We start from the raw sequence: 20,323 nt of genomic DNA on the forward strand, positions 1-20,323 counted from the left end.
AATTATATGTAATTGGCCGCCGACCTCCATCAGACATTTTTTTTTCCTCCAGCCCCCCCTCCCAGAAGCAAATATATGAGTTAAAAACGTTTGCTGTGAAAGCATATTATATTCAAAGATTCACCCATTTTTTTAATAATGCTAATGTACAGAATGTAGTTTGCAGAGCCAAATAGAGTCAAAGAGCATATTGAAGAGCAGGCGAAGGCCTCACTCAAACTGACCCAAGAGCTCATAAATGCATACATCTCACCATGTAAGAGAAATAAAGGCAGAATAATGCTGCAAGGCGGTTTGCTTGCTTGCTTGCGTGCTTGGGCTGCACGCCAGGCGCGCCTGAGCCATGGAGCAAACGGAGCAGCTGCGACACCAGATTAAAAAGAGGGGGCGCATTGCGACACCACTTTCAGTCCCCCCCCCCCCCCCCCCCCCCGGCCGCCGCCGCCGCCGCCACGCTCGAAGCGCACGGTGCGCGACAGCGAGAGAGAGAGAGAGAGAGAGGAGGAGAGGGTGTTTGTCTATGTGTGCGTGAGCGCGGCACGCGCGGAGAGAGAGAGGGAGAGAGAGTGGGATGCTGCGTGTTAAAAAATAAATAGGCTACTAATTCGCGCATTGCATCCAATAATGCCCGGCTTGCCCACCTGTGTGAATCACTTACTTTGTGCTTGCTGCTAGTTTTCAGAAGAATTAATCCAAGGTTTGTCATATTATGTTTTAAAGTAGGCATACATTTTAGCTGGTCAGTCAGTGTGTGCAGACTCAGAGAGAGAAGCAGCACTGCTCTGCTGATTAAATTGATATGACCTAGATATGTCATATGCGCTGACTGGCAAGTTAATTAGTTATTTGGCAACACCTGTGTGAAATACCAGAATAAGCTTTTTCTTTTTTTTTGTGGCCATCTACAGGCCGGCCATGACTGTACTACAGCTGGAAGTTTTTTCCACAGCTGTGGAATTGAGATCCTTTTTTTTTAACTCATATAATCTGCTATGATTTCTTAAATTATTATTCATGACATGAATGTGCAGTAGCCTACCAAAAAAAGATATAGATATAATGTCACGTTATTATTTATATAAATAAAAAGTGGACTGGTTGGAGGATAAAATAAATAGTATTCTTAAACTACATTTGTGTGACTTTATTTTTTATTTTTTTTTATCATCGTCTCTGCTCTGCTTTTTCTCCCTGGAAATAAAAACGTCTGGGTTTCCGAGGCTACTGCTCTGCTGCTGACGCTATTTCCGGTTACCTTTACGCACGGGGCGCACGGATTTGAATTTCTCCGGTCAGCCTGAATGTGTGTGTTGTTGTTGTCAACATGGCTCAGAAGAGAATGAGTGATTTATTTGGTGGGTCCAAGCCCAAATCAAGTCTAGTTAATGAACCCTTGGCCTTCATGGGCACCAGCAGCAGTGTTCAGCAGGGAACGAGTGCTAACGTTGTTGGAGGAGAAGGAGGACAATAATAAAAACAACAACAGCAGCAGCAGCAGCAGCGCAAGCAGCAGTGTCCATCTCACGTAGCCTACATAATGACATTCTGGACACGTAACTCACGTTGGATATACAGTAAATGCCATGATGAGGGAATTAACCACCCCGGAGCGCAAGAGCACATTTGGGGTTTAAGGTAAAGCATTTACAATTGAACTATATTATTTCTCTAATAGTCACTATTGCAGTGAGAAATAATATAGTATTTACTAATTACTATGGCCGCCGTGCCAACTGAACTGCTGAATGCTGCTGCAATTTAATGTTAGATATTAGATTCTGACGGGGAGGGATCTATGATGAATGATGACGATACAACACCGGGGTCGCCGAGCCCAAGCGCGCTGCGCTGTCAGCTCGTCTGTTGTATAATAGGGCTATAATTTATATGTTTTGTTTTGATATCGGCGCCTTGCCAATGTCATGTGTAGCCTAAATAGGCCTATGCCTTTTTATGATGCATTTTGTCAGTTTGTTCATATAACTTGCGTGTGGAGAGGGAAAGTAAAAGCCACTTTTCCTTGTGAAAATGCGCGAAAACGCGCGTGCACGAGGCACATGCACGCGCATTTTTGCACGCGCGCTACGCGCGCGCATGAGTCCAAATCTGTGCTCCCCCACCTGGAAACGAAGTTAGGCGCCCCTGCTGCACGCATAATAAAGTTGAATGGATTGCAAACGCAGCCAAGCGCCGCGGAATATGAACGTGTCTCTTAAGAAGCAGCTCTCTTTCAACAGGAGGCTTTGTGTGACCCATGAGAATCAGTTATTGATATCAACCCTGGGAATCTCATTCACGAGTCAAATGTGTTTTGACTGGAGGACTTGGTAAGCAACTAGAGTATGCTATGTGTGTAGTGTGTGAAGAATACATGTCCAGTATATAAACACATCTCCAGATGCATGTAAAATGTACAGTATCAAAAGTGGGCTGTGAACGTGCAACTCAAATGGACCTGTGAATGTAATGATTTGGGGATTGAGGTCTGTTAATATTGGAGTTTAATGGAATGTACGATACATTTTAGCAAACGTTCTACGCGCTATACTATCCATCGTGCTACATGACGAGAAAACCCAGATGAAGCAAGAGAAGCGGAGTCGGTAATGTGTGCGCGTGAATGTGTGCGTGCGTGTTCATGGAACTTCATGCTTTAAGGACAATGGAATCACAGCATCAGACATCTTTACGGCTATTGTCCAGGGCCTAGTTTCATCGAACACATTAAGCTCACCTGAGTGCTAGACCATTTCTATAAAAACTGGACACAAAGAGTGCTCCACTTTTCTTTTCTTTTTTTTGAAGGACAACCTGTGGTGGAAATCACTTACAGGCAACCGGAGGAGATTTTCTCTTAAACACTATACACCATCGATAGACGTCGTGCCATTATGTTTTATCTGTCCGTCATGGGCCCGGAGGTATTTGAGACTTGAATTTTAGCTGTGTCTAAAATAAATAACACACTGGGGCCATGTAAAAAAGCCACAGTGGGGCCACTTCAAGAATATTGCCACTTCAAGATGCACAATGTAGGCATAATCGCTTGGGGACAATTAAGCTGGGTACATTTTTACATCTGCCCCTTCTGTGTTCCCTTAACCCATTTTAGGTGGGAACCCCTTTTGCTGTTAGCATTATATTATGCTTTAGCTATTGAAAAATAGCAGATCTACAAGCTCATAGCGCGCCACCGAGTGGCGCGCTATGAGCTTGTAGGTCTGCTATTTTTTTTAAATCGAAGAACCACTGATATAGAAACATAGCTTTTTCAGAAAACTGTCAGGATGTACAGTTAAGTGCCACCGACCTTGTCCCATTACATTTGTAGAATCTGATCTCAGGTCAAAATGGGTTAAGTGGCTTTCGGTCGCTGCCGAAAATGCAAATGCAATTCCAAACACTGGTGATGACCAGTGGGGGGGAAAGCACACAGATCAACCCCAGTACGGGGTACCTTGGCTGGTAATCCAGCATGACGAGTGTGTCGCGGGTTCGAGTCCAGATCCCGGCGAACTTTACTGTGTGTGTGTCTGTCTTCCACCCCATCTCTCTCCCCGTTTCCAGTCTACCTTACTGTAATCCATCTCTCTCCCCGTTTCCAGTCTACCTTACTGTAATCCATCTCTCTCCCCGTTTCCAGTCTACCTTACTGTAATCCATCTCTCTCCCCGTTCCCAGTCTACCTTACTGTAATCCATCTCTCTCCCCGTTTCCAGTCTACCTTACTGTAATCCATCTCTCTCCCCGTTTCCAGTCTACCTTACTGTAATCCATCTCTCTCCCCGTTCCCAGTCTACCTTACTGTAATCCATCTCTCTCCCCGTTTCCAGTCTACCTTACTGTAATCCATCTCTCTCCCCGTTTCCAGTCTACCTTACTGTAATCCATCTCTCTCCCCGTTTCCAGTCTACTTTACTGTAATCCATCTCTCTCCCCGTTCCCAGTCTACCTTACTGTAATCCATCTCTCTCCCCGTTTCCAGTCTACCTTACTGTAATCCATCTCTCTCCCCGTTTCCAGTCTACCTTACTGTAATCCATCTCTCTCCCCGTTTCCAGTCTACCTTACTGTAATCCATCTCTCTCCCCGTTTCCAGTCTACCTTACTGTAATCCATCTCTCTCCCCGTTTCCAGTCTACCTTACTGTAATCCATCTCTCTCCCCGTTTCCAGTCTACCTTACTGTAATCCATCTCTCTCCCCGTTTCCAGTCTACCTTACTGTAATCCATCTCTCTCCCCGTTTCCAGTCTACCTTACTGTAATCCATCTGTCTCCCCGTTTCCAGTCTACCTTACTGTAATCCATCTCTCTCCCCGTTTCCAGTCTACCTTACTGTAATCCATCTCTCTCCCCGTTTCCAGTCTACCTTACTGTAATCCATCTCTCTCCCCGTTTCCAGTCTACCTTACTGTAATCCATCTCTCTCCCCGTTTCCAGTCTACCTTACTGTAATCCATCTCTCTCCCCGTTTCCAGTCTACCTTACTGTAATCCATCTCTCTCCCCGTTTCCAGTCTACCTTACTGTAATCCATCTCTCTCCCCGTTTCCAGTCTACCTTACAGTAATCCATCTCTCTCCCCGTTTCCAGTCTACCTTACTGTAATCCATCTCTCTCCCCGTTTCCAGTCTACCTTACAGTAATCCATCTCTCTCCCCGTTTCCAGTCTACCTTACTGTAATCCATCTCTCTCCCCGTTTCCAGTCTACCTTACTGTAATCCATCTGTCTCCCCATTTCCAGTCTACCTTACTGTAATCCATCTCTCTCCCCGTTTCCAGTCTACCTTACTGTAATCCATCTCTCTCCCCGTTTCCAGTCTACCTTACAGTAATCCATCTCTCTCCCCGTTTCCAGTCTACCTTACTGTAATCCATCTCTCTCCCCGTTTCCAGTCTACCTTACAGTAATCCATCTGTCTCCCCGTTTCCAGTCTACCTTACTGTAATCCATCTCTCTCCCCGTTTCCAGTCTACCTTACTGTAATCCATCTCTCTCCCCGTTTCCAGTCTACCTTACTGTAATCCATCTCTCTCCCCGTTTCCAGTCTACCTTACTGTAATCCATCTCTCTCCCCGTTTCCAGTCTACCTTACTGTAATCCATCTCTCTCCCCGTTTCCAGTCTACCTTACTGTAATCCATCTCTCTCCCCGTTTCCAGTCTACCTTACTGTAATCCATCTCTCTCCCCGTTTCCAGTCTACCTTACTGTAATCCATCTCTCTCCCCGTTTCCAGTCTACCTTACTGTAATCCATCTCTCTCCCCGTTTCCAGTCTACCTTACTGTAATCCATCTCTCTCCCCGTTTCCAGTCTACCTTACTGTAATCCATCTCTCTCCCCGTTTCCAGTCTACCTTACTGTAATCCATCTCTCTCCCCGTTCCCAGTCTACCTTACTGTAATCCATCTCTCTCCCCGTTTCCAGTCTACCTTACTGTAATCCATCTCTCTCCCCGTTTCCAGTCTACCTTACTGTAATCCATCTCTCTCCCCGTTTCCAGTCTACCTTACTGTAATCCATCTCTCTCCCCGTTTCCAGTCTACCTTACTGTAATCCATCTCTCTCCCCGTTTCCAGTCTACCTTACTGTAATCCATCTCTCTCCCCGTTCCCAGTCTACCTTACTGTAATCCATCTCTCTCCCCGTTTCCAGTCTACCTTACTGTAATCCATCTCTCTCCCCGTTTCCAGTCTACCTTACTGTAATCCATCTCTCTCCCCGTTTCCAGTCTACCTTACTGTAATCCATCAATAAAGGCTATAAAGCCAAAATAAATATCTTAATAAAGATGCTTGAGTCAAAATATAGATACCACTGTTCAAATATTACTCAACTACAAGTGAAAATTGCTCATTACACATTTGTACTTAAAATACTGAAGCACTTGCTTTTCAAAATATGTATTCAAAAGTGCATGGCTTTAAAAGTGATTAAATATTCAAACGTACCATTATTACATTTTCCATATAATATTATCAATGCATTGCTGTACATTAACATTTTGACATTTTCAAAAAATAATTCAAAGATTCTCAAAGTTTCTATGTACTTCATTATTGTATTTGTACCCAATTGTTGGTTGACTAGAGTTTGTGCAACTTAATCCAATCTTGCACTGTGTCAGTTGCTCTGGATACAAGCGCGTGCTTAACACAATCAGCGCCGGGATTCCTACAAAATAGGAGCTCTGGGGTGCCGGAAAGACATGGCCGCTTTTACTCTGAAACCCACCCCGGCCGGAAACAATCCGGAAAAAAACGGATAAATAGTTTTCTTTACTTTGCTAGCTTACATTGCTATCGTTTCAATTTATACGACATATGATCCAAAAAGCGTTCATATTTTTGAACGAGAGGCGGATGAGGAGCAGAAATGAAGTGATATTATATCCATCAGATCAAAACCATGGAGAGCGCCCTAGATTAGGAGAGACGAGGCATTCTTTCTGCCGCGCTAACAGCTAAGTCAACGGGAAGCTAATATGGCCGTAGAGCGCGAAGGACGGTGGCCGAGAGTCGGACTGAAAAATAAAAAAAAGGAAAAAATTCTGAATATTCTTCTCTCGCCTGGTATCATTGAGGATGCGCTAGGACGCTACACACGTCCAATGCATCCCTCGATTGGATTCCCTAGGACGTATGGCCACGTCCTACGGACGGAAACGGTTAATGTAAACTGTAAATATTGTGATGTGTTAGGGACCTTGAGGAGGGAACCCTTGCGATCGTATCCAACCGTGAGCACTTTGCCAATAGCCTGGAGATGTCTCCAATCCATGTACATGTTCTGTAAGTGCCGTAAGCAAACAGTTTCTCATGGCACGATCAATGCCTCTCAATTCAATGGAAAAGCATAGGCTTTTGTATTCATTAGCCATCCACATCACACACACACACACACACACACACACACACACACACACACACACACACACACACACACACACACACACACACACACACACACACACACACACACACACACACACACACACACACACACACACACACACAGGTTTGATGATACACTACACGTGCACAAAGTATGCAAACATGCACGCACAGATGTCACAGACACGTATGGTCCCGAATGTGACTCTTGGCATTTAACGGAAACAGTCAAGCTGTGCGCCAGCACAGAGCACGGCTTAAAGAATCAATGGGCATTTGCAACAATCAATGGCTGGGATCCTATGAGGAGTAATTAGAAAGGCAAACTGCACCCTTCTCCCTGCTCCTCTCTGCCCTTTACTGGTGCAAAGCCCACAAACTGCACCCTTCTCCCTGCTCCTCTCTGCCCTTTACTGGTGCAAAGCCCAAACTGCACCCTTCTCCCTGCTCCTCTCTGCCCTTTACTGGTGCAAACTGCACCCTTCTCCCTGCTCCTCTCTGCCCTTTACTGGTGCAAAGCCCACAAACTGCACCCTTCTCCCTGCTCCTCTCTGCCCTTTACTGGTGCAAAGCCCACAAACTGCACCCTTCTCCCTGCTCCTCTCTGCCCTTTACTGGTGCAAAGCCCAAACTGCACCCTTCTCCCTGCTCCTCTCTGCCCTTTACTGGTGCAAACTGCACCCTTCTCCCTGCTCCTCTCTGCCCTTTACTGGTGCAAAGCCCACAAACTGCACCCTTCTCCCTGCTCCTCTCTGCCCTTTACTGGTGCAAAGCCCACAAACTGCACCCTTCTCCCTGCTCCTCTCTGCCCTTTACTGGTGCAAACTGCACCCTTCTCCTCTACTCCTCTCTGCCCTTTACTGGTGCAAAGCCCACAAACTGCACCCTTCTCCCTGCTCCTCTCTGCCCTTTACTGGTGCAAACTGCACCCTTCTCCCTGCTCCTCTCTGCCCTTTACTGGTGCAAAGCCCACAAACTGCACCCTTCTCCCTGCTCCTCTCTGCCCTTTACTGGTGCAAAGCCCACAAACTGCACCCTTCTCCCTGCTCCTCTCTGCCCTTTACTGGTGCAAAGCCCACAAACTGCACCCTTCTCCCTGCTCCTCTCTGCCCTTTACTGGTGCAAACTGCACCCTTCTCCCTGCTCCTCTCTGCCCTTTACTGGTGCAAACTGCACCCTTCTCCCTGCTCCTCTCTGCCCTTTACTGGTGCAAAGCCTACAAACTGCACCCTTCTCCCTGCTCCTCTCTGCCCTTTACTGGTGCAAACTGCACCCTTCTCCCTGCTCCTCTCTGCCCTTTACTGGTGCAAACTGCACCCTTCTCCCTGCTCCTCTCTGCCCTTTACTGGTGTAAACTGCACCCTTCTCCCTGCTCCTCTCTGCCCTTTACTGGTGCAAAGCCTACAAATACAGCCTTCTCCCTGCTCCTCTCTGCCCTTTACTGGTGCAAAGCCTACAAATACAGCCTTCTCCCTGCTCCTCTCTGCCCTTTACTGGTGCAAAGCCCACAAACTGCACCCTTCTCCCTGCTCCTCTCTGCCCTTTACTGGTGCAAAGCCCACAAACTGCACCCTTCTCCCTGATCCTCTCTGCCCTTTACTGGTGCAAAGCCCACAAACTGCACCCTTCTCCCTGCTCCTCTCTGCCCTTTACTGGTGCAAACTGCACCCTTCTCCCTGCTCCTCTCTGCCCTTTACTGGTGCAAAGCCTACAAATAATATGTGAGCCTTCTCGCTGTACGACCAGAGTATTGTTAAAAACAATATGCTTCATTTGTATATAGTGCCTTTCATACTAAATATGCAGCGCAAAATGACCCTTGACTCGACACCAGTAAGTTAAAAAGAATCCTAGCATCCCTATTCTGGGCATGTCGTGGCAAGCGAACAGTCTGTGAAAATAGGTGAGCATTCTGTTTTGAATAGCAGCAATCACAATACAAAGTGTACTACTTCAGAGGTTTGTCAATGCATTTAACACATTTTTCTTTCATGCTGCCTGGTAATTATTATTGAGGACTCATGCAAAGCCATTGGTGCAGAGTTCAGCTTGCATTACAAAAACAAACCGTGCTCTGATTTCCACACTCTGAAGAGCCAAAGAGCTCTAGTACTCACTAGCAATAACCTACGGTGCGAGATTCAAGTGTGAGTGATTGGACCCCATTAATGGACGAATACCACCAACAATGCATGACACACTGCAAAACCTATGGCTGATCGTCGGTCACAGATACTCAACAACAGCCTGATGGCCTGAAATCGGCTTGGTGTGTCAGCCTTAACCATAATAACCCTCTCGTGCCATAATAGGTAAACAAATTGCAGCTCTACATACAGGTGTATTTTGTTTTAGATCAGCTATTTTCCACAAAGAGACGTATAGTGTAGAGGGGGAAAAAGAGGGGCCAAGTACAGACCACTAGGGGAACCCTGGTCCAAATAGGGTATAAGTGATTATTGGTCCTCGAAGGAGCATGAAACAACAGGATGTATATGATGTAGGCCAGCTTGAGAGCTTCATAAACAAGTAAGGACTTTTGTTTGTTTTTTTGTCAGCAGTCTTTCAATGGAGGCTCTAGTTGAGCCAGGGCCAGTATTTATTTGATATGTGTTATGAATATCAGTTAAATCAAGGCAATGCCGCCTGTTGTGCTGCAATATATTTATTTCCGGCTGTGAGGGTCGTTCACGCATGCTGTGTAGCTGAGAATTGCCTTTGAACTTTTTTTTAAATCTCACAGTGAATAGAAAATCATGTGTGCTTTAATTTATTCCCATAGGGATTGCCACATCTCCTTCTCTTCACAACACAAATATCTCTCGTCTCCTGCCTACTGGGAATTCTGCGCCCTGTGACAATATTGGAAGTCCCGGAATGTTTATTAAGCAAGCCAGGGTCTAATGACGGTGTGGTTTCCCTGTGGATCTCTAAAGAGATCTTATTGTTGACGGCAGTGTGGAACTCTATATTTGGGCAAACTCGTTGGATTGACAGGACGGTGGATCTGCAATTATTCACACACCAAAAAATATGTATATTCGCAATGTACGCAAAAATACTTAGGAATTTAGTTCCTTGACCTACTGGTAAAGTCGAAATTTGCCTCGTATTGGTCCGGTGGTTTGCGAGATTAGCTGAGGAAAGATACACTCAATGATATACAAAACACTCTTCCAGAGAGCTCGCCACCTAGGAGCGATGCCGTAAAAATGTACACGCAAATCTACAACATCTACAAGCATCAGGTGCTTATTTGCTCTGCAAAAGTCTGTCTGTGTGCAACGTCTGTGTGAAGCCAAACAAGTATCTCCACTATTATATTTTATAATTAGCACGGAGTACGCCAAAAGCGGCGAACACGGAGGGTTAAATTAGTACCCTAGCCTGTCAAACGCGGCTTCTCCGTTTTCCAGGGTTTACATTCTTTAATCCATGTTTTGATCCGATTGTATCGTTAGCCACCATTCGTTAGCACATCAACACCAAGTAGGACAGTGGCCGCGGCCATTTTGAACATGCGCGCGCATCCACTTTCATTCTAAGCCCTGCATTCAAAGGCCTGTATCTCAGAAACGACATTGAGGCGCCGTTTCTGGTGCCTGTAGCAGGCGCCTGTAGCAGGCGCTGTGATACTCGCGGTCGGGTTTTTCCACCACCGACCGAGAGAACAACAACCGGTCAAGACACCACACACAGCAGTTTGTCACTGTAACATGCGATTACGGATATTTGGCTCTTCAAAGTAAGTGTTACGCGCGATAATAGCAATACGCTATTAATTAATGGCGGCGGGTTAAGTGTTTTAAGTTTTCATGTTTCATACTTTTGGAAATATTGAGATGAGATCTCAGATTTTATAATACTACGTCTGTGATCGCACAGAAACCTTGCCCAAATTTGGACTCATAAGTCATATGGCATAGATGACTAAAATCATAAAAGGACTGATGCTACGAGATCTGCGCTGGAGCCATTCCCATGTGGATCCCGAGATCTAGCCTACATGATTCAATATTTGCTAGTTTTCCGTTAAATTTTTTTGTAGTCAGGCCAAGCCTTACTACACCGGGATGTGAGATATCAGAATACTAATTCCATCATTAAAATACAAAAAGAAATCACATTCAAGGCAGGGCTGGTTCTATCTCCAGGCCATACCTCAAAAAGTAGCCTGCGATTTATGGGCAGTGTTAACCCATTTTGACCTGAGATCAGATTCTAAAAATGTCTTCTACATCCTGACAGTTTTCTGAAAAAGCTATGTTTCTATGTCAGTCGTTCTTCGATTTTTCAAAAATAGCAGACCTACAAGCTCGTAGCGCGCCACTCGGTGGCGCGCTATGAGCTTGTAGATCTGCTATTTTTCAATAGCTAAATTATAACAATGTTTAAAACACCAAAAGGGGTTCCCGCTCAGATCAGACAGGCCATTGTGAAATTTACACGCTTATAGTCATGCTTATGTCATTGCTTCACATAACTGCTATACACCAGCCTAGTCGGTTTGATGTTCTGAATTGCTTCTTTTGTCTCCCTGGCATCTGGCTCTAATGGCTTAAATCACACTGAAATGCCAAGTTACACAAATAGTAATCCATTGTCAGAGCTTGTGGTGATTGAGGCCATGCATTGTCTGCGTGCTTATACTGCATGTGAAGTATAGGCTGTTTTTAATGTGTATTTATTTAATGTGTTGTATAACTGATCAATAGCAAAAGGTTACAGGAAAGGAATTGTGTGGGATGAGAAACTTCATTCTCTCTCATTAGTCATTATTGTCTCCACCAGGCCGAAGGCATGGGGAGAGAGAGAGTGTGTTTTGCACTCCGTCCGTGTGTGAGTGTGTCCGTCTATCCGCCCGTCCGTCCGTCCGTCCGTCTGTTAACAGCTAATCTCGGCACCATTAACCCGGTCGATGCCAAATTTTGCACACACACTCGACTTTTGTAAAACACGTTTTTTAAGATTCTGCCCGAAAATCCCGCAAATCCTTACACACTATCTCTATAGTTATGTGTTCAAGACGAACTGTCTGATATTTCATATCCCATCCTAATTGGCTAACATTGCAGGCTTTCAAAGTTTGCAGGATTGGCCCGTTTTTAACAAAATCCTCAAATCATGAACGCAGCGTGCAATTCATGTGAAATCTTTTACGGACAATCCTACTAGGCTGAGGAATATATCCCACCCTTTCACATTAGCCTGTTATAGCTCCACCAACAGGTGGATTTTTGCTAAACACATTTTTGGAACAAAATGCCTCAAATCATCCAATTGCCATCCAAGGTGTAAGAATTGGCCTATTTAATAGGCCAATGTGAAAAGGGTGCGATTTAGCCCCACCAGGAGGCCACAACCTGACCTGCCCTGGTGGAGACCTGTTCCCGCGAGGGGCACTTTATCTAGTTTCAAATGTTTGTTCCTTTTTTTTGTCCTTAATGTGGTTCACAATTCCCCTCTCTCTGCCCCTACTCTCCCTCTCGCTACTCTGGCTTTGTTGCACTCACCCTCCCCTCTGCCTTGCGAGTGCGTTGCAGTAGCTAATATAAAGAACGACACACACAGACAGACACGCTCACGTCAAATACATAACAAACAGCTGCGAGGCACACAAAGCATCATGGAGGCGTAGCAAAGCCCTCATCTGCCCTGAGGGGGTGTGAAGAAACCGGAGGTGTGTCAAAGAGTAGCAATTCACAACAAAGGCACCAAATGAGGCTACCTGTAGAAAGTGGAAATTGCATAAAGCACATGCAGTACAATAGCGCGTGCATAAAGTGAGTGGCAAATCAAGTGGAAAAACGAGTGGGTTTAACGTTGTTTATCGTAATTTAAAGGACCACTTAACCACTTTTCAACTTATCTTCATATAATTGGTCCTCACTAATGATAAAATACCACAATTTTGTCGGTGTCTCATAGGAGGGCCGGGCAGTTCATAAACCCGTCCACCAGTGACATCGATCATCGTTAGGCAGATTTTTTTTTAAACAATTTTTTTAATATTTAGATTTGTATTATCGTCGAGAACGATGGCTTCCATTATCGCATTGCAACTTTTCAGGAATAGAAAGCCTGCAGTTTCTATTAGCTTGGATTCCCCATCGATGATGTCACTGGTGGACGGGTTTCTAAACTGCCCACAGCACTCCTAAGAGACATGCCGAGTGAGGCATTACCCCCCCCTCATATTGTATATGATCTTATATTATCTTATTTTTCATTTGATTTGACTCCTTCAGTTTGCACATGGACAGTCAATAATGAAAGAATAACAAAAATAGACCCAGGTTTAAGAAGAGCATTTTTACAATGCTATAAAGTAAGTGTTGTCTTGTATATGTATTTTGTAGAAAATGGAATTGAGATTCCCTAAGGAGTAAACTACTTAGCTAGCGTTTGTACTATATCATCACACGGTAATAATGAAAAAAACATGACGGATTTCAATAATAGCCGCTGTCGGGAGGACATCTTGTATGTCCCAAACCGTTTCATATTTTTTAATGAAATAGTGAAAATATATAATAAATGTATCTCATCGTGGTGTGTTGTGGCATGAATGAAAATCTCCTCAGTTCAAGAGGGCAGGTGTTAATTAAGCACCTTGACAACACTTGTTTGGACCAAATTGTATCTGTAGCATGATCACTGCCTTGGCATTAAAACAATGGTTATATAATTACGTAATATTACACGAGAGGGGGTGGTTTAACATCATTAACATCATTAATGCACGCCTGTGGTGCTGCAGGATCTTGCCCAGAGACAAAGACAGGAACTTGCCCAGAGACAAAGACAGACAGAACATGGCTCTAGGCCTGTCTAATACCATGTCTAGCCTCACCCAACATAGAGAGTCACGGCTGTGAATCATGATATAAAAAGGCCTTCAGGACACATTAAGCACAGCGTCATAGTGTAATTGGTCTGCGGCCGACCTTGCAAAAGGATTCCATTCGCTGAGCTCCAATTGTTGGAACAATCAAGTAACCTAACTATGTGTAGAGGAGATACATGTCACTGGTTCCTGTATGAGAACATGTGCACAGGACACATGCAGGCGGGGCGTGCACACAGCAGTGCACACGTTAACGTTTGAAGTCGGTTGCTCACCTGGCGTGTGATTGTGGTTGTTTCTCGCTGGATTTCTTCAAATTGCAGATTTTCTCCTGCTCAGCACCTGGCCAGAAAAAAAGACAAGGGGGAGGAGGTTACAGAAACCCACATTCATGTTTCGCAGGATGTGATGGTGTACATTACAACGATGCAAGCACACACACAAATGCACACAATGCAGTGCCTGCCTGTGTGTGTTGATTGGGTAGTTTATAGTGCCACTATAAACTGGGAAAGAAATGACACCCTTGAAACCACTTGAGATATGAATCGGCGGGTGTGCGTGCGTGCGTGCGTGCGTGCCCCTGCAAGGGGGCATATAGGTGAAAATGTATCAAGCCACGTGAACTCACCGACACACATGCATTGTATACATCTCTGATTAGCAACCAGTGGGACCTGATTAGAATGATGATTAGCATCATTAGACACAAGTGCTTCATGAAACGTAGGCCATGGCCCATGGCCCTTTGGTGCTTGGTGTCTCTCTCTCTCTGTCTGTCTGTCTGTCTGTCTGTCTGTCGGTCAGTCGGTCAGTCGGTCAGTAGGTCAGTCAGGTCAGTCAGGTCAGTCAGTCAGTCAGTCAGTCAGTCAGTCAGTCAGTCAGTCAGTCAGTCACACAATCACAAACAAACAGTTTCTGCCACAACAATGTTTTTGAATTGGGGCTCCATTTTTGAACAGGGTGAGGAAGAGAGAGATGGAGAGAGGGATAAAGCGAGCAAGATAAAGAAAAGGTGAGAGAGAGAGAGAGAGAGAGAGAGAGGGAGAGAGAGAGGGAGAGAGAGAGAGAGAAAGAGCAAAATTCATTAGAATTCTGTGACGATGGTGACAATGTATTGTTCCACCTCAGTCTCTTTACAAGGTCAGATTTCAGCCTCAATTAAATATTTAAACTTTCTAGAGAAAACATGCACGCGCCCACACACACACACACACACACACACACACACACACACACACACACACACACACACACACACACACACACACACACACACACACACACACACACACACACACACACACACACACACACACACACACACATTATATTACATTACATTATATTTTTATATCTACGTATCTTGGTCACCACAGTGGACGAGCTGATAAAAATAAATTATTATAATAATTTTAAAAAAAAAATCTAACCCAGGCATGTGAACTGGAGCGAGTGGTGTAAAGTATGTAAGTACATTTACTTGAGTACTGAGCTTAAGTACAATTTTGAGGTACTTTTACTTCTACTCCACTACATTTCAGAGGCAAATATTGTACTTTTACTTCACTACATTTATTTTAAAACTGTATTTACTAATTACTTTGATTATTATTACAAAACACTTCAGCACTATATAAATTCCGGCCATTTGAAAGCAGCAGATCTACAAGCTCACAATGTGCCACGATACCACGCATTGTGAGCTTGTAGATCTGCAATTTTCTAAAGTTTTTATACATTTTGAACTGAAATGGGACATTCTGCATAATGAGCACTTTAACTCAGGGGTTCTCAACCCGTGGGTCGCGACCCCGCGGGGGGTCGCCAAATTATTTTGGGGGGTCCCCAAATACATTTAAAAAAAGAATAATATATATATTTATTTTTTTGCAACTGAATGGCTGGAAAATGGAAATTAAGAGTATATTTTCTCTATTATTCAGGTTATTTTTGCAGTCAGTTTGTATTGGTGGTGGGGAGGGGGGCGGTGGCGGGGGTCACGAGACATGGCCAAAGCATTTCCGGGGGTCCCCAGCCAAAAACGTTGAGAACCCCTGCTTTAACTCAAGTGAATTCTGATTACCAGACTTTTACTTGTAAAAGAGTAGTTCTACATTGCAGTATCGATACTTTTACTTAAAAGGGAATACCACTCATTTTCAACATTAAACTATGTCATTAATATATGTACCTTAGAGGGAATAATAAAAAGTACCCGCCCGGTCTTGAACTTGGGGTCATGTGATAAAAGACATCAAAAAGTTGTACTCTTTGACTTGCAAAGTACATCTTCGTGATGTCACTGATCACATGACCCCAAGTTCAAGACGTCCAGTTCTAGGCTACACAGCAGGGGGGTACTTTTTATTATTTCCACACAACTCTAAGGTATATTAATGACATAGTTTAATGTCGAAAATGAGTGGTATTCCCCTTTAAGTAAAGAACGTGAGTACTTTTCCCACCACAACCTGGCGGAGTCCGACAGATGAGTGACAAGTCGTCTCTTCTTACACAGTAAACTCCTCCGTGTTCATTTGACTCTGAAGAGTGGTGCAAATTGGAAACGGGACCTTTTGGTTCCATTAGTATGCTCGCTCCCACAGGTCAAATTGACACTCAGGACTTTTCTGTGTCACTGTCACAGAGGCACGCTGTCACAGAGGCACGCTGTCACAGAGGCACAGAGCGCTGTCACAGAGGCACGCTGTCACAGAGGCACGCTGTCACAGAGGCACAGAGCGCTGTCACAGAGGCACGCTGTCACAGAGGCACGCTGTCACAGAGGCACGCTGTCACAGAGGCACGCTGTCACAGAGGCACAGAGCGCTGTCACAGAGGCACACTGTCACAGAGGCACGCTGTCACAGAGGCACGCTGTCACAGAGGCACGCTGTCACAGAGGCACGCTGTCACAGAGGCAACGCTGTCACAGAGGCACGCTGTCACAGAGGCACGCTGTCACAGAGGCACGCTGTCACAGAGGCACGCTGTCACAGAGGCAACGCTGTCACAGAGGCACACTGTCACAGAGGCACGCTGTCACAGAGGCACGCTGTCACAGAGGCACGCTGTCACAGAGGCACACTGTCACAGAGGCAACGCTGGCACAGAGGCACGCTGTCACAGAGGCATGCTGGCACAGAGGCACACTGTCACAGAGGCAACGCTGGCACAGAGGCACGCTGTCACATAGGCAAATGGAAATGTACTGAGGCACGCTCGTCTAAGTGGAATTAAGGCAGAAAGGAATCCAAAGTGGGATTAACTGAGCAGGCAGGGTGTGGTGGGGGGAGGGTTGCAGTGACTCGGACACGGTGCCTTATTGGCGCTTGTGTGTTTGTCTGCGAATAAAGCACCCGAGCAGTCGAATCCTCTGTGTTAACACACACACACACACACACACACACACACACACACACACACACACACACACACACACACACACACACACACACACACACACACACACACACTCACACTCACACTCACTCATTCACAGCAGATGAAAAGAGCTGTTTGCCTCCCAAAGCACTCTGATACAAATAAGTAAATACAGGAATTTACAGATGGTGATTATGAATGGTGAGTACCATTATGAAGGGTGTGTGTGTGTGTGTGCGGGGGGGGGGGGGGGGGGGGGTGCTGGCTATGGCACTACTGGCACTGCTGGGACACATCCGCTTGCATCTGCCATCACAGCATGGGAGAGGAAGAGACAGAGAGAGAGAGAGAGAGAGAGAGAGAGAGAGAGAGAGAGAGAGAGAGAGAGAGGGTGGGGAGGGATGGAATAATAGAGAGAGGGGGAGAGAGAGAGAGAGAGAGAGAGAGAGAGAGAGAGAGAGAGAGAGAGAGAGAGAGAGGGTGGGGAGGGATGGAATAATAGAGAGAGGGGGAGAGAGAGAGAGAGAGAGAGAGAGGGAGAGAGAGAGGGAGAGAGAGAGAGCTAGGTGATTATTCTTTCACAGGAATCAATTCATCACGTCTTGCTTCCTGGGGACAGCACACTGTTCAGAAGAGAGAGAGAGAGAGAGAGAGAGAGAGAGAGAGAGAGAGAGAAAGAGAGAGAGAGAGAGAGAGAGAGAGAGAGAGAGAGAGGAGAGGGAGAGAGAGAGAGAGAGGAGAGAGGAGAGAGAGAGAGAGAGAGAGAGAGAGAGAGAGAGAGAGAGAGAGAGAGAGAGAGGGGGAGAGAGAGAGAGAGAGAGAGAGAGAGAGAGAGAGAGAGAGAGAGAGAGAGAGGGGAGAGGAGAGAGAGAGAGAGAGGAGAGAGAGAGAGGGGAGGAGAGGAGAGAGAGAGAGAGAGAGGGTTGGTGGGGGTAAAAGCAAGGAGAGAGAGAGAGAGAGAGAGGGGGGGATATATTAGAGGGAAGAGTGAACAAGGTAAGATGAGAGGAAAATAGAAAGGGAAAACGTGAAATAAATGTAGGCAGCGGAGGAAGAGGAGAGGAGATGAGAGTAGAGAGGAGTGAGGTTCACACAGTAGCCAAACCCTGGAATAAACATGGGCATGCAGTGGCATGCCCCCAGTGGCATGCCCCCAGTGGCATGCCCCCCATCCCCCCAGCAGCATCCATATCTCAGGGAGCGCCGGCTCATTCACTCCTCATTGCCACAGGAATCTGGCACGGAAAGCAATCAACAGCTGCTGCATGCGCAGGCCACACTACTTCACACAAGTGCACTCCTGTGTAGCTTTGATGGCAGCTATCAACGGTCTAAAAAGCCTGCCCCCCCTTCAGCCGCACGCACGCACGCACGCACGCACACACACACACACACTCTTGTATGTGAGCCTACGAGTATGATGTGTGACACTGCTCCCACTATGCCAAGATAGTCTTTTCCGTGTGCAACATGGCATGGAGACCAAAACACAAACAAAACAGCTTGTCCAAATAATGATGGTACCATAATGTACCTTGTACCAGTAATAATGATGGTACCATAATGTACCAGTAAGGATAAATAGGGTACCATAATGTACCTTGTACCAGTAAGGATAAATAGGACATCTCAGGTATGCAAAAAAACAAACAAAAAAACAATGGCGTATGGGATACGATACAAATAGAATTCTTGAACATTGTGTCCGCTCGTCTTGTGAAAGCTGCAAGGTTAAATGCATTGCTATAGAGTACACAATACAACACACTTCCATTAGAAGACACAAGACACAAATACAAAGCAAACCGGTTGATGGTTCTTTTTGTGGTGGAAAAAGTACTCAAATGTTTTACTTAAGTAAAAGTACCAATACTGCAATGTAGAACTACTCCGTTACAAAGACAAGTCCGGAATTCAAAATGTACAAAAGTATTGGCATCAAAATGTACTTAAAGTACCAAAAGTAGAAAGTACTCATTGTGCAGAATGTCCCATTTCAAATGTTTTCAAATGTATAAAAATCTTCTGAAAATAGCCGATCTATAATCTCACAATGTGTCGCATCACGACGCATAGGGCTGAAGTGTTTTGTAATAATAATCAAAGTAACTAAAGTTTTCAAATAAATAAAAAGTACAATATTTTCCTTTGAAGTGTAGTGGAGTTTGATTGATTGATTGATTGATTGATTGAAATATTTATTAACAGTTTGCAGAATTACAGTACATTTCAAGCACAAACTCAATACAAAGGCTGTTAACTGTGAGTGGACGACCCAATTAAGCATTACACTTGTTTACAATAGGGTTCACCAAGTTCAAATCATCAAAACATTTAGAGACGTACAAATAGACACTTCTATATAGACAAAGAACAGAACAGGAATTCATCATAATGGAGGTAAAAAGGGAAAATAAACATATACAGTGAGGGAAAAAGGGGGGGGGGGGGGGGCGGGGGTGGGGGGGATTCAGATTTTACGGGGGCCAGTTTCGAATTGCAGCCGTCCGTAGGTGCCCTTTGAGAGCGGTTTTGAAGGAGTCAAGGGATTTGCATGTCTTAATGACTGTTGGTAGGGCGTTCCACATTTTGGTGGCATAGGAGCGAAAATAATTTAGTCCCTTGTTTGTGCCGAATCTGGGTTGTACATGGTTTGTAGAAGTAGTAAAAGTATTGGAAATCTGTATGTCTGGAATAGAAGGCCATTTTCCTCACATCCTACTATAAAAAGGTGAAATCTCTGCGTATGTGTGAGTGCTGCCGAGCCAGAGAGTTCACATGCAGTTCATGTATCTCGAGAACCGGCCCACGTACTGATCGACTCTGAAACGCTACTGTATAGGCATAATATAATATAAATATATTGTATCAACCATTTTATGTATGCCGATGATTTGGCCATTGTTTCCCCGAGTAGTGCAGGGTTCCAACAGCTACTGAACGCTACTGAATATGCTCAGAATATGGGGTTAAGTTTGACAATGCCAAAAAGTGTGTGGTATTGATTTGCAGGGCCAAGGAGGACCAGTATTCTACTTGTCAGGTCATACCATCTCTGTATGCACTATGCAGCAGTTGTAAATATTTGGGGCACATCATTGATGAGAAGATGGAAGATGAAGCTGACATGTGCATACAGCGCAGAATGTTGTATGCGCAAGCCAACATGTTACCCAGGAAATTCCACTATTGCT

At 45.1% G+C, this 20,323-nt stretch overlaps 1 protein-coding gene across 1 annotated transcript in view; it reads right to left on the minus strand.

Moving 5' to 3' along the window:
• Positions 1 to 20,323, minus strand: part of tnr (tenascin R (restrictin, janusin)) — a 325,579-nt gene that overhangs the window by 240,816 nt on the left and 64,440 nt on the right. Inside the window, exon 2 of the mRNA XM_079529713.1 lies at positions 14,018 to 14,084. The gene's annotated coding sequence lies outside the window, so the exon portion shown is untranslated. The remainder of the gene's footprint in view (positions 1 to 14,017; positions 14,085 to 20,323) is intronic.

Source organism: Electrona antarctica (genome assembly GCF_951216825.1).
Source record: "Electrona antarctica genome assembly, chromosome: 19".
Lineage (NCBI taxonomy): Eukaryota > Metazoa > Chordata > Actinopteri > Myctophiformes > Myctophidae > Electrona > Electrona antarctica.